Source organism: Lytechinus variegatus, chromosome 1 (assembly GCF_018143015.1).
Source record: "Lytechinus variegatus isolate NC3 chromosome 1, Lvar_3.0, whole genome shotgun sequence".
Lineage (NCBI taxonomy): Eukaryota > Metazoa > Echinodermata > Echinoidea > Temnopleuroida > Toxopneustidae > Lytechinus > Lytechinus variegatus.
The window spans coordinates 62474564-62487613 of record NC_054740.1 but is presented as its reverse complement, the minus strand read 5'-3'; positions in this window follow the sequence as shown (position 1 = coordinate 62487613).

The following is a 13050-nucleotide window of genomic DNA, read 5'->3' as shown; positions in this document are numbered from 1 at the left end:
GCAAACCTTTCTGACGCGTTGAATAATTACCAATGAAAATTTATTGATGAAAATTATTTACCACAAGAAAGAATCAACAGTCACTGTGATCTTTCCCATTCGGAACCCTCTTTTTTCCAGAAAGCTGGCTGGAGTCACAGAAAGAGACAGGTTCTCGTATACCGCAAGTCACAAAGAATGGATAAGTGGAATTCTAGCTGGGGTAGCTATCTGTTTTCCCCTCTGCAAATAGAAGCATTTTCGGTCAAAACAGCGAAAGGATGAGGTCTCAAAAAGACTCTCGGTGTGGACTTGAGGAGTGAAATGTGCTTCACGTCTTATACCTACACTTATATCTATCTATGACGTTTACCGCTCCTATATACTACCCATTCCCCTCTTTCTTTTTTGTCCTTCATCTCTTCTTCTTTTTTTCAAACCTATGCGTCTTCTTTATCAAACGCCACCCCTATCTCAATATGTTTTTTTTTTAGTTTTTTAGTTTTCTATCTATCTATCTAACTTTCATTCTTCCTCCCTCTGTCTCACCCCACCCTGTCTGTCTTTTCACCTTCATGTGATCATAGATCCTTTCATTTGGGTAGTTCCCTTCCCATTGCACGATTATCATATATATTAGGGTAATATGTAATAATGTTATTAAATTATAAAATGAATTAGATTTATATCAGTCATTGAGTAAAAGAAAACACATGTCTCTTCCTTCATTCATGAATTCTTAATGGACGAACGTCGAATCTGTGGGGAAATTTGTGAGTTTATATAGTGATAGAGGATTGCAATCTACGAGCCTGGTTGTTTAGTAGTCCCCTCCATATCCAATCTGTTATGTAATCTGCCTTTCGTACATTACTACTGTTTGATCAAATTTAATGCTTTATGTAATGATTTAAAATGCATACTGTTATTTGAATTATATTAGTTTGTTGGATATGTAAATATATGAAATTAAAGGAAATACAGTGATAGTGTGGGTGGATGTGATAGCGAGGGCGTGTGCATTGTGTAAGGATGTGTGTGTGAGGGTGCGCGCGCGTGTGTGCGTGAAAGGCTGTGAGGGTGTGTATTTGTGAGAATGTGTGGAGTGAGTGGGTGTGAGAGTAACGCTGCAAGCAGTTGTGTCTGTGGGGAGTGAGTGTGTGTGTAAATGTTGGTGGGTGGGTGTGTATGTGTGTGTTGTGTGTAGGAACAACTGTGTACCTTTACCATGTTTACCAATCCGAAATGTTCACGATGTTCATGTTTAGGCCACCGCACAATCTGCAAATGGTCTGCAACCCGTTTTGATGCTAACATTGAGACATGGACTATGTTACGGTGTAATGTCCAAGATCATTTTCAATAAATGCTATATGCACCTTAAACATTTTCTTTCATTGATTTCTAAATCATGTAGCTCTCCTGCCCATCTCTTTCTACAGTGCGTCCCAAAAAACTATACACTTTTGAAATGGCTACCACATAAACAAAATATATCACTTTGGGGGAAATACTTATATAAATTGAAAGCCAATAAACTAAACTTTCAAATGACACCAACAAGTTGGAAATTTATTCACGCTTTAGTGAACACTGCCCACTTAAACCAGGAGAATGAAAATGACTCTGGCCAGGAATCAGCCTTCCCATTTCTTTCGGGTCTTTTTCTTTTAACGTGCAAAGTTGAAGGTTTTGTGATGAATTAATTATAAATTGTGATGTTCGTTGTTTGAGAAAATTTAATGAGTTATTAAATTAAAATTCGTGAAATGATTGGTCATGAATTTCAAATTTAGTGCAGCATCCTGACTTTATCATGTGGATCTCAGGAATGTGTTCATGAGAGTCAGGATAATAGGGGGAAGATAGGACTTTATTTTAAGTCTTTCTTGTAGACCTCAGCAGAGAGTTTCGTAAGAGTCAGAGTAATGCGATAGTACTAGCAAGAAGGCGAGATATGGTAAGAGAAAAGGGCATTCCTCTTCTTTGTGTCCTTTTACAAATTACAAGTCATATGGACCCACCCACTTCTATTTCCCCGGCTCACTCTCTCTCTCTCTCCCTCTCTCTCTCTCTCTCACATCCTGGATTGCAGCCTATCAAGGATAACTCCTTGAGCCTATTCAAAATTTAACTGCCAAGTGATCGGTGTCTGATTGTCATTTTCTTTATCGAATGATTACCAAGAAATTGACTGATTATGATGTTTTATGAAATAATTTATTCAATACACTGAATGTCTGATTGATAACGTTGCACATTGAATGAGTTGATTTATTGATAAATTGTTGATTAATGATTGATAGGTAAAAGTTGATGCCCCAATTCAGATCAACATTCTGCTCTGGACTTCATGCGTACATGAAATGGCAATCAGTCTCTCAACGGGATGGAGGTGGGAGAGAGGGAGGGGGCTAAATTTTTGTTCTCTTGACCCTTATATTCCATCAACCGACTTCTCCCACTTAAGCCCTATCTCACCCGTATTCTCCCCACTGCCATGAACACATTGCTAAGATCCCCATGATTAAGTTAAAATGCTACCCCAAAAGCGTATTTTGTGTTCACTCCTGCATTAAAGTTCAATTTAGTGCTGGTCACGGTTGATCATTAATTTATCACAACACCCTTAACTTTGCAAGTTCCAAAGGAGCCTGTCAAAAACTGACGTAAATAGGAAGGCTTATTCCGGCCCGGCCCAATTTTCATACCCTTTGTTTCAGTGGGCAGTGCTCGCTCAAGCATGAATAGTTTTTCAACTTTTTTGTGTCAGTTGAAAGTTGACCTTATTGGCTTCCATATATCGTCGGCCTTATGCCAAAAGGGCCTTAACTGCTTTTGGCCATTCCGAGATAATGGCGTTTAAAGGTTTTGGCCTCTCTAATAATCAAAAGTTTGTGGTCGTTTTTTTTTGCTTTTGAAGCCAATTTCGATAAACGTGTTAAGTTATTAAGTTTTACATGAAATGTCTTAAATTTATTATAAAATATTCAAAATCGGGTTAAGGCCCTTTTGGCATAAGGCCGACGATATGTAGGTGTTTTCCCCCAGAGTGATATATATTTTTTTTGGCAGCCATTTCAAAAGTTCAAGTTCAAGTTTATTGATTTCTTATACATTGGTACAAACAGGGCATGAAGTGAGTAACATGGTAAATTTTAACAAAGGAAATAATAACAAAATAACATAATTATTAAAGAAACAAAATAAGTCAGTATAGATGACACATCTTGTCATTAACAAATTAAGTGTTACAAAGTAAGGTTCATAACCTGTTACTAATATTAAAGTCATGAAAGAAAGGAGGAGACCTTAAAGAAGCTGGGCTTGTTAACGCAAGGTCCCCAAAGAGAAAATAATATATACTTGAATGTTTACTTACTTTAAGACATCTAAACAAAATAAGCTAACGTATATTTACATTAAGTGTATAGCTTTTCTGGGACGCAATGTATGTTCCATCTTCTTTTTCTAACTCCCAATTTCATTATCATTTCTTTGTGCATAGTTCCCTCAAGCTTTCATTTTAATCTGAAACGTAATACTTTTGCTCGGGGTATACATTATTGGTTTCAGTCATTGAAATCGCGTACTCAAGAGCATTGTCGTCCTCGTTTTGGTAAATTTATTTAAGCCTGTGTGTAGCCTCCTCCTCACATTCTACCTCCGACACAACAACCTCAAGGAAACATTTTCAGGTTTGAAATGGTGTTCATTTTCCTTGCAGCGTGGGAAAAAAGAGATTCTCACACAATCAGAGGTCCAAATTATTTTGGAATCTAACGAAAACAAATATGGAATAGGATCCATGTGATATCCACAAACCACACGAAAATCGTCTTGTTTAAAGGAGCCAAAGGCCAATCCTGACCTATCGCCATTTATAATTAAGACAATTTATTAATATTATTACTGAGTTCACGTGTTTGTTTGTTTTTTTCAGTTCAGGCGACATTTGCAGGTATTCAAGCTATACTCTGCAACTTGGATGAAATGTGGGGTCATCGCGTAAACAGATTACTACGTTCTTTTTTTTCTTCTTTTTTAAAAGATATTCTTGCTTAAAGTGACCACGGCGATATTGTTAGCCTTGGTAATGCTCGGGAAGAGGCTTTAATTATGGAAGTCTCGTTTGATGATTTTGAAGCTAAGGTTTAATGCTGTTTCCCCGTGTAGTCTTTCTTCTGGTTGGATGGCAAAGCCCGGGTAGCAACGAGGTCTTGATTTCGAATATTAGGTAAAGTCTACTATGGTTTCGTTAATCATCAAGAGATTCCCAGTTTCAGGTCATTGTTTGGATACTGTTAGTCCGCCTACAGTTCCCTGCTCCTCCGATGACGATGGTACAGCTATCCCCATAAAAGGAGTTATTTTTTACAAGTGTCATAATTGTGGGAGTAATACCTCAGTCACATTTGCTCTACGGTGAACTTACGGCGAGTCGAGAACATCCGATTTAACTTTTTGTGTAACCCAGCTACATAATGTGGGTGGTTTGAATATAAATGAATAAAACGACTCCCCGTACGACCGCCGTTGAACAAATGTGACTGAGGTATAAGGAAGTGTAAATTAAAACGTTTTACAAATAATTTCATGATCCAACATCATGATATGACATGAGTGGCTTCGAAATAATGATTATATTTTATCATTATTTACCAAATAATCACAGCGGACGACCCAAAGAAAGCTTCCAGTTTCAATATAATTATAAACTATTTTGTTTAACGTTCGATATTTCCCACATGATTTTTTTTTCGGACTTTTTATACAAGTTTAATGCTTTATTAAGTTTATAAAAAGTTTACGCAAAAAAAGGTAATCAAAGTGAGTGATTTGTTATTATAACAAAGTATTATGGAACGGTTCCCTGGCGTACCATGGGCAGCGATTCCACCTACGCCCCATTGATTTGATCATAATAATTAATGATAATGAGTACAACGGTTAATGGGGGTTCAAGTAATTAGAGTAATTTCACCCTTTCCTTTTGATTCTTTAAAGGGAAATAGATCATTCAATTAATGTGGTGTATTGTCTACTGGGTCGAAGTACACGTAAAATAAGTGTTTCAATACAGTTTCCTTTCTGTGATAACGGTTTTTTGTTTGGCATGTTAAATTATTAATTTCAATAGGAATTTTTAAAGCATAATTTTCATAGTTCATAATCATGATTTGTTAGTTGCAGAATACACAAAAGGCCCGGAAGCTGATGGAAAATGTTCCTTCAACGTTCCTTGCTTTGTTAAGGAAATGTGGTAAACCTCACCTCTAAGTTACGCGTCAGTGAACCTAGTGGTCTTCTCTTGTCGAATGCGGTCAAAATGATGTGAAGATATTGTATTACGAATGGGACAAGCGGTCGACTATTCATGTCTATATATGTTTGTGGGCATCAGGGTGATGCTTCATCAACATTTTCGTCCGACAACCTGTCAGATCTGGCAACTTCATTGATTAAGATTGACTGAGGAGCATTGTAACTATGGTAACTCTCGAATGAAATCAAACTTCCTCCGACAAACCCTTTCACGAAACGTTCCCCTGAAATGACACTAAGGTGTGTCCAAAAATGTTAGACCTGTGACATATTCGTGAAACCTGCCCCTGAATCGCAAACCACCGTTATTTAACCAAATTAGTATGTATCTAAGGAATATTTTTGATATTTGATATGTTTACCAAGCTATCGATTCCTTCGGATTTTTTTTTTTTTTTTTGGTAATTATTTTATGGATCACGTTCTCTACGTCTCTCTCTCTCTCGTAACGCGAGACATGAGAACGATGAGAAAGATGGTGCGAACTGCTATGTTTTGCGTTAATTTAAACGAGAAAAAAATCGCCTTATTTTCGAGGTTTTGTCTTACTGCTGCGACGGAAGGGAAATGGTGTTGCATTTCTTGTAGGGACTTTATAAACACCATCGACATACCCTTTTAAAATTTTCGATATGGTATCTTTCATCGGAAATGAAAACGTACGAGAAAAAAAATAGTTCATCGACGAAATTATTTAGAAATAACCTATATTACGATTAAGAAAAAGTTTCAAAAGAGAGTTTAAGAATTCATTTTGATGTGTAAGCGGATGCGATATAGGGCTCTTAATGAGAGAGCCCATTTGCCAAATTTAGCTTGTAAGATAGTTAAGAATGTAAGTGAATTCCTCTCCCTGATTTTTGCTCACCACATTTAAGGAATTCATAATTCTATAAATACATTTCTCCCGGGGGGGCCACTTCCATTCACGAGTGGATACCATGCGCGACCATGGGGTCTCGAAAAGCACCCTAAACACGTAATTTCCATATTCTGAAAATGCACCCCTTAACAAGTATTGGTGTGTGAAACCCTACCTTAAACAAGTATTGGAAACAAAACGATACTCTAGGCAAATATTCCCTGAAATGAACCCCTAAACAAGTAGATGAATGTTTTATTGTTACGGGTCCTTCGGTCGTCGGCTTTACCTTATTTGGTTTAGTACGACCCCACCTTCTACATCTCGCTCAAATAGGACTCTAAACACGAAGTGTTGGGGCAAAAACGACATCCTTTATAAAACATTTTAATTTTGTTTTATCATCCCCGCAAAATCGACCCTAAACACGTAATTTTCCTATTGAAATAGATACCCTTTTTTCATTATTTTTGTGTTTTTTACACCCTTATCACGTTACGTACGTAACGTGCCCTATCGTGAAAAAGACATCCTTTTTACGTGTTTTTTTGGTCGCGCATGGTATCCACTCGTCAATGTAAGCGGCCCTCCCCCCCGGACATTTCTCTTATTGGATTTGCCTCAGTATACATCAATATAGTCACGTGGATGAGTAAGAATGATACTGATGATAATCATAATAATTAACAACAACAATAAAAGAAATGATAATAATAAAAACAATAATAATGATGATAATAATAATAACAATAATCATAGTAATAACAATAACATCAACAAAATCAAGGATATTAATGATAGGTTTTGACATTCTAAATGCTAATGTACTTTACTTAACTATCATTGGCAGTCAGAGTACTGCTGGGAGTCGAAGCTTTTCAATTCAGCCCGTTTATGAACTACATTCACGCTTTGAATGATGATTGAATGGCATGACAGCAACACGTAATTACCACTTACATATAACTAATTCAACATAGAATGATCGCGTATAAAACATATTAAACTGTTGGGTGCAGCATAATCAACAGATGAACAGCAAATAACTGTATTCGTAATACTGCTGTGAGGTGCTTAAGGGGCAGACTTTTTATTCGAAATGTACGGTTATTAGCGAGTGACGATATCCAAATATATTCGAGGACAACTTATTATTGTTTTAATGTCACTACATAATAATAATATATGTTCCATTTCTATAGCGCAGCTACTTTAATTGCATATTCTCTACTGCGGTTTAAACTTGATATCATATTATTACTTCGGCTGTAGCAAGGTAAACAGTATGAAAAGAGGGGTGAAGGTCGTTTAACTCTATGTTCCATCTGTAATTCGGCTGCGAAAAAGAAGTCTCCCATCCACCCCCCCCCCCCATACCCCGGTTGCCGCCCCATTGAAAGGAAACGGGTAAAAATAGTATTCTAAAGATGATGATGATAAGTGCCTTGCATTAATAGTCAAAAAAAGCAATACAAAACATTTTAAAAGAGAAAATGAGCAATATTCATTTGAAGCGCTACGTCAAGGTATACTGCAGACGCCTTCTTTTTCTTCTACTTTGAACCTAGGAGTTCGTCACAAATTTACCAGAATGTTTGCCGCCATATAATGAGGAGTAATGGTCTCATTTACACTTGAAATGTGATATCTTGCCGTCAATTGGATGCATCGTCTCGATGACTCTCTATAAACGTCACGATTTCGTCCAATTTCCTCCCCTCGTTACCTCATCCGGGGGAACCAAATCAAAGTTATGGATCTGAACATCCGAATCAGCATAATTACTGTATTCAAAATGAGGCAGGGGCATAGCAGAGTGGATCTAGGCACGCGGTGTGTAGGTGTATGATAGTGTGGCTGTTTATAAACCAATATATCAAATTGTCAGGTTTATTTAATAGCATATCACCCCCCCCCCCCCTCATCACAAGTCGTTAACAATTTATTCTTGTTACTTCTTTATTCTCGTTTTTAATGAAATTATAATTGTTCTTTAATATTCTGCTTCTGTTTACCATTGTTCCTCAATTTCTCTTTCTCTCTCTCCTCACTTCTCTTTCTTCTTTTATTCTACTTCTTCTTCGTCGTCGTCTTCTTCTACTTCTCCGTCTTCTTCTTCTTCTCCTTAGACTTTTTCTTATTTTTCTTCTACTTCTCCGTCTTCTTCTGCTACTCCTCCTTCGGCTTTTTCTTCTTCTCCCTCTCCTTATTTCTCTTTCTGCTTCTTCTTCTACTACGTCATCTTTTCCTACTTCTCACTCACCCTCTTCTTCCCCTTCTACACATTTTATGCGCTCATGATATATTTATATACCTTTTCCTGAAACAATACATGTCGAAGGCAGTTCAAAGGCAGAGACCGAAATACATTATGTTTGCATAATATCTAAACCGAAAATAAATCTATATTCCACTATTCACCAGTGAGTGTCAAATAATTTCGATTAAGCGTATTAAAGGTGTTTTTACGTGTACAATTTACCGTGTTTGTGAATGAATAATCATAGTTATTTAATCCTGACATCATCATCATTGGCATGGTCGTTGTCTGATACGGACATCCGTCATTCGTTTTTCGCGCACACGCAAGAGGGATTACTTTGGAAGTTGGAGAAATGTATCGCGTGATGAAACAATAGTAATCGCACGACCACAAAGAAAACATCCAAATCTGATTTCTGTCTTTCCATGGCCGAAAGTGGATGGTGGAGGCTCAAAAGATTTGTAAAAGAATATTCACATTCTTGATGAATTGGGCTATGGGTAAATTCAAGTCCCTGACCCATTCGAATCCATATCTTGACGTCAATGACTGGTTTCAAACAGAGATTTGGAGTGACAACTTAAATGTATAAACCTATTCAAAATTCTTAGAGTCATAAGAGAAGCATTTCCAATATAAGGTTAGAGAAAAATTGGACAATATAATTAATTGTTAATATCTCATATGTGTTATTAACAAGATTTTAAAAATCTGGCGATACATGAACTGTGAAGTCATCCTGTAAAAATTAAAACCCGATTTGGTTAAAAACGCACATTTTTCTGAATGTTAGTAGAACGTTTACACTGTTAGAAAATTTATTCTTAAAATAAAAGAAGTTCCTGCAGCAGTGCCTCGAGAACACCTGTAATCTTACCAGATTGCGTAATCTTACAGGAAATTGGTATTTGGCGTATGGAACCTTACAAATTTCCTTTAATAAAAAACACCCTTTTTCCCCCTTTTTAAACAGACCTGTTCTGTTAAATTGCAGAAAATGTCCTTTTTGAAATTTCTTCTTTTTCCCCTGTAAAATCAGGGTTTTTAAACAGTGTAGAATGGTTACTCATGGTGACATGAATTACCTGTATTAAAAAAAAATCAAATTTCTACTGTTGAATAAAACTCAAATGAGGGAGAGCACTGATCAATTAACGCAACTGAATTAATTCATTAAAAGTCAATTACTATATTTCTTTTTTACAATTATTACTCTTTCATAGTGTTGCGGGGCCAAAATACAGAGACCTACATGTCGAGAACAGATACTTGCGAAGAAGAAAATCAATGGAGCTTAGTATGGGGGCGGTTTCGGTTTCAAATACAGAGCCGCCAACCTCAATTGTGCATATTCTTTTTTTTCTATTTTTCCAATGTTCAAGCCTAAAATGCTGCTTTTCTTTAAATTTGAAAAATACCTAAAAACATCACTCTTACAAGTTCCAATAATCATATTTTTAGGGGGGGATCATATATAGTGCGTATAAAATCGAATCGAATAAAATCGAATGACGATATAATTGTTGAAAAACCTTTCCGTTTGAGTAACCACCATGCACTCACTTTTGAAAAGGTTGTCAAATATAATTTGCGCCGAAATCGGAAATAATTATTTTGATAAAAGTAAACGTTAATCATGAAGATCACACGGAGTTTGGCTAAGAAGAATGCTTCGAATGTATCTTTTACCTTTTTAACCCATTTTCTTGTCAGAAAACACTTCATCGAACGCCAATGCACCCCCCCCCCCCCTATCCCCACACACCGAGACCATTGTGATGATATCTTACTTACACAGAGCAGTGATTTTCTTTGTTAATCATTGTTGTGTTTAGAAGAGTGTAAAAAGGGAGTATCAAAAATGAAACTAACTTTAAATGATAAAAACGAATTAAAAAGATCCTGGAAATTACTAAAATAAACTTTTGTTTACATTCAGTTATGTCCTCAGATTCAGTTGGCACAATAAAGGGGTATGGTTGTGCTTACCTCTGGTGAAAATGTTAATTTGGGTGGCATATTTTTTGCAGAATGTTCAAATGTATCTGTTTTATAATTGCGTGAAAAACCAAAGAAAAATGTGATAAACGAACCACATGGTCAGTTTGTTTTCGGGTTTTTTTCATTGAAACAGCGTGAAGATGGGCATTTCTGCGCAAACCGATTTCTACGAGCTCTACCAAAATGAACATTGCTCGCTCAAGTGTAACAATCCACCAAAAAGTTTACTTTCATTTGAAAGATGAGACTCAAACTCAAGAATATATATGAAAAAAAAACTATCCCCAGGTTGTCTTTTTTTCAATTCCCAGAACTTTTTCAAAGTGCAAACTTTTTATTGATACGCACATGTGGTTTTGCTTTCCCCTTAAAACAATTATAAGAAATAAGCTAAAATCCTACTATTGGCAGCTCTGCAAGAAGGTGTGGTGTACAGGTTGGGCGGATATCATATACGCCTACTGAAATTGATCTAAATGCCAAGGTTTTGTTGTTTGTTGTTTGTTTTCCTTCCTTTTCTCTGTTTCCTTAAAGAGAAATGCCAGTAGTTGCAGTAAACACTGATTTCATGAGAAAGTCTTTGTTCTATCATTTGTGGGCGGATCGATTTCGGGTTGTGGAACGAGTTTCCGTTCCACGACGCGCAACGTATTCAACAACATAGACAGTGTATTGTCAAAATGCCATTCATGACAATGAACAAGCATGTGGTCTTTGTCGAAAATAGGTTAATCAAATCGGCAGTCTCGTCCTGGACTCTGTATATGGGCAAACAACATGTTTGCAATTTTCATCAGCTCCGAAACTTACGGCGAAACTGCTCTTCCGGTTTACCAATTTTCAGTAAAGACAAGCCAGCTGCTCATTGTCTCAATACATTTATTGCATTCTTGAATCTGTCGTGCTTCGCGGAGCGAAAACTCACTCGTAATGCTACAGTCACATCTGGGCTCCGTAACACAAAGGTTGGCGATCAATCGCTAAATGAACTAACCGATCAAAATAAATGTTACACGCGCATTAGGTTTGAAATACTGGCCAGCAACCAATCAGTGCGGTTCTTCCATATTTGCAATTCATCGCAAACCTTTGTGTTACGGAGCCCAGATTAACCGACTCCAGTCCGACCACATATTCTACGGCATTTCCAATGACATACCATCGGTCGGTTTCGTTTAGTGTGACTGCAGCACAGACCGGTGGCCTAGTCTTGATCAATAACTGGAGGCCGTTTCATAGAGCTATTCGTAAGTTAAGAGCGACGACTGGTGATCCTTTCTTGTGGTAAATGGTATACACCAATATGTTCATTGGCGATGGTTTAGAGCGTAAGAAAGGTTCATCAGTCGTTCTTAAAGTCACCCTTAACTTACAAACAGCTTAAGTAACAACCCCAGATCAGATTTAATCATGTCAATTCCAGTCAGTGTGAGTCACAGTCAGATCTTTGTACATAAAAACTCTCGTGAGCAAGCATCTGTATATCATTTTTTAAGGATTTCTTTTTTAAACAAAACTCGATTTAGGATTCTAGTTCAGTCCCACTCTGATGAAAAAAAATGAAAACTTTGGGATATAATTATATTATAAGCGCGAGTACATGCTGCGAGCCGCGTGTAAATTGATGCATAACTTTTGAACAGCATACTAGTAATTAAATATCATGCAGGTTATTATTTTTTAAGGGGGTGTAGGTTTCTCAAGTTATTTAAAGATTGATTTCTCTTCCGATATTTTTCGACATGTGGGATACGATTTCAAATTTGTCAGTCTCCCTCAGACTCTCTGTCGCCATAAAAGACTGTATTACTAAAGTGAAGAGTGTCTAAATGTATCTACCTATTCATTTGAATGTTGTTTAATTAGTCTTAATTTGGAGCTGAAATAAAAGTCAATTTTGAACGGTATTGTTACCACTGTCATCCGATTGCATATTTCATGAACAATTAAGAATACTTTTGCCCTTTCATATACAGCACTTCATACATCAGGGGCCTGTCTTACAAAGAGTAACGATGATCCAATCAACCACAACTATGGAAAACCAGCAACGTCAACATCTAACATACATGTTTATTTAAAATATTTTTTAGATATAATTATAATGTATATTCATTTATTGATATTTTTATTGAAAATTCAGTGTGATCCTCTTTGTTTACAAACGACATTGTGCAAATTTGCTGAAGAAAAAATTATGACACTGATGGATTTCCATGTACCTGAGGTTGATCAGATCAATCGTAACTCTTTGTAAGACGAGGCCCAGAGCAACCTCTCTATCCGGTTTGCAGATACGGCATTACGCTAGTGAATGGATTATGCTTTCTCAGCACGCAATGTTTGTTCTGCTCCACCCCCTGGAGACCATCCCAGCTTGAGTTTCCAAACTCGATTGCTAAGCAACATTGACATCCCGGATCGCATCGTCCCGGGTACCCACCGACCACCTGGGCCATGTGGATTGACGATTGCCAAAGGGAGCTGAAGACACTGCAGTGGGATTCGAATACTCGACCCTGTGACTACAATACATGTAGAGTCAGAACCACTAAACCACAGACACTTGGTCCGCGTACAAGCGTCTCGAAGCTTGTAAACGGACCTATATAGCGCCTGT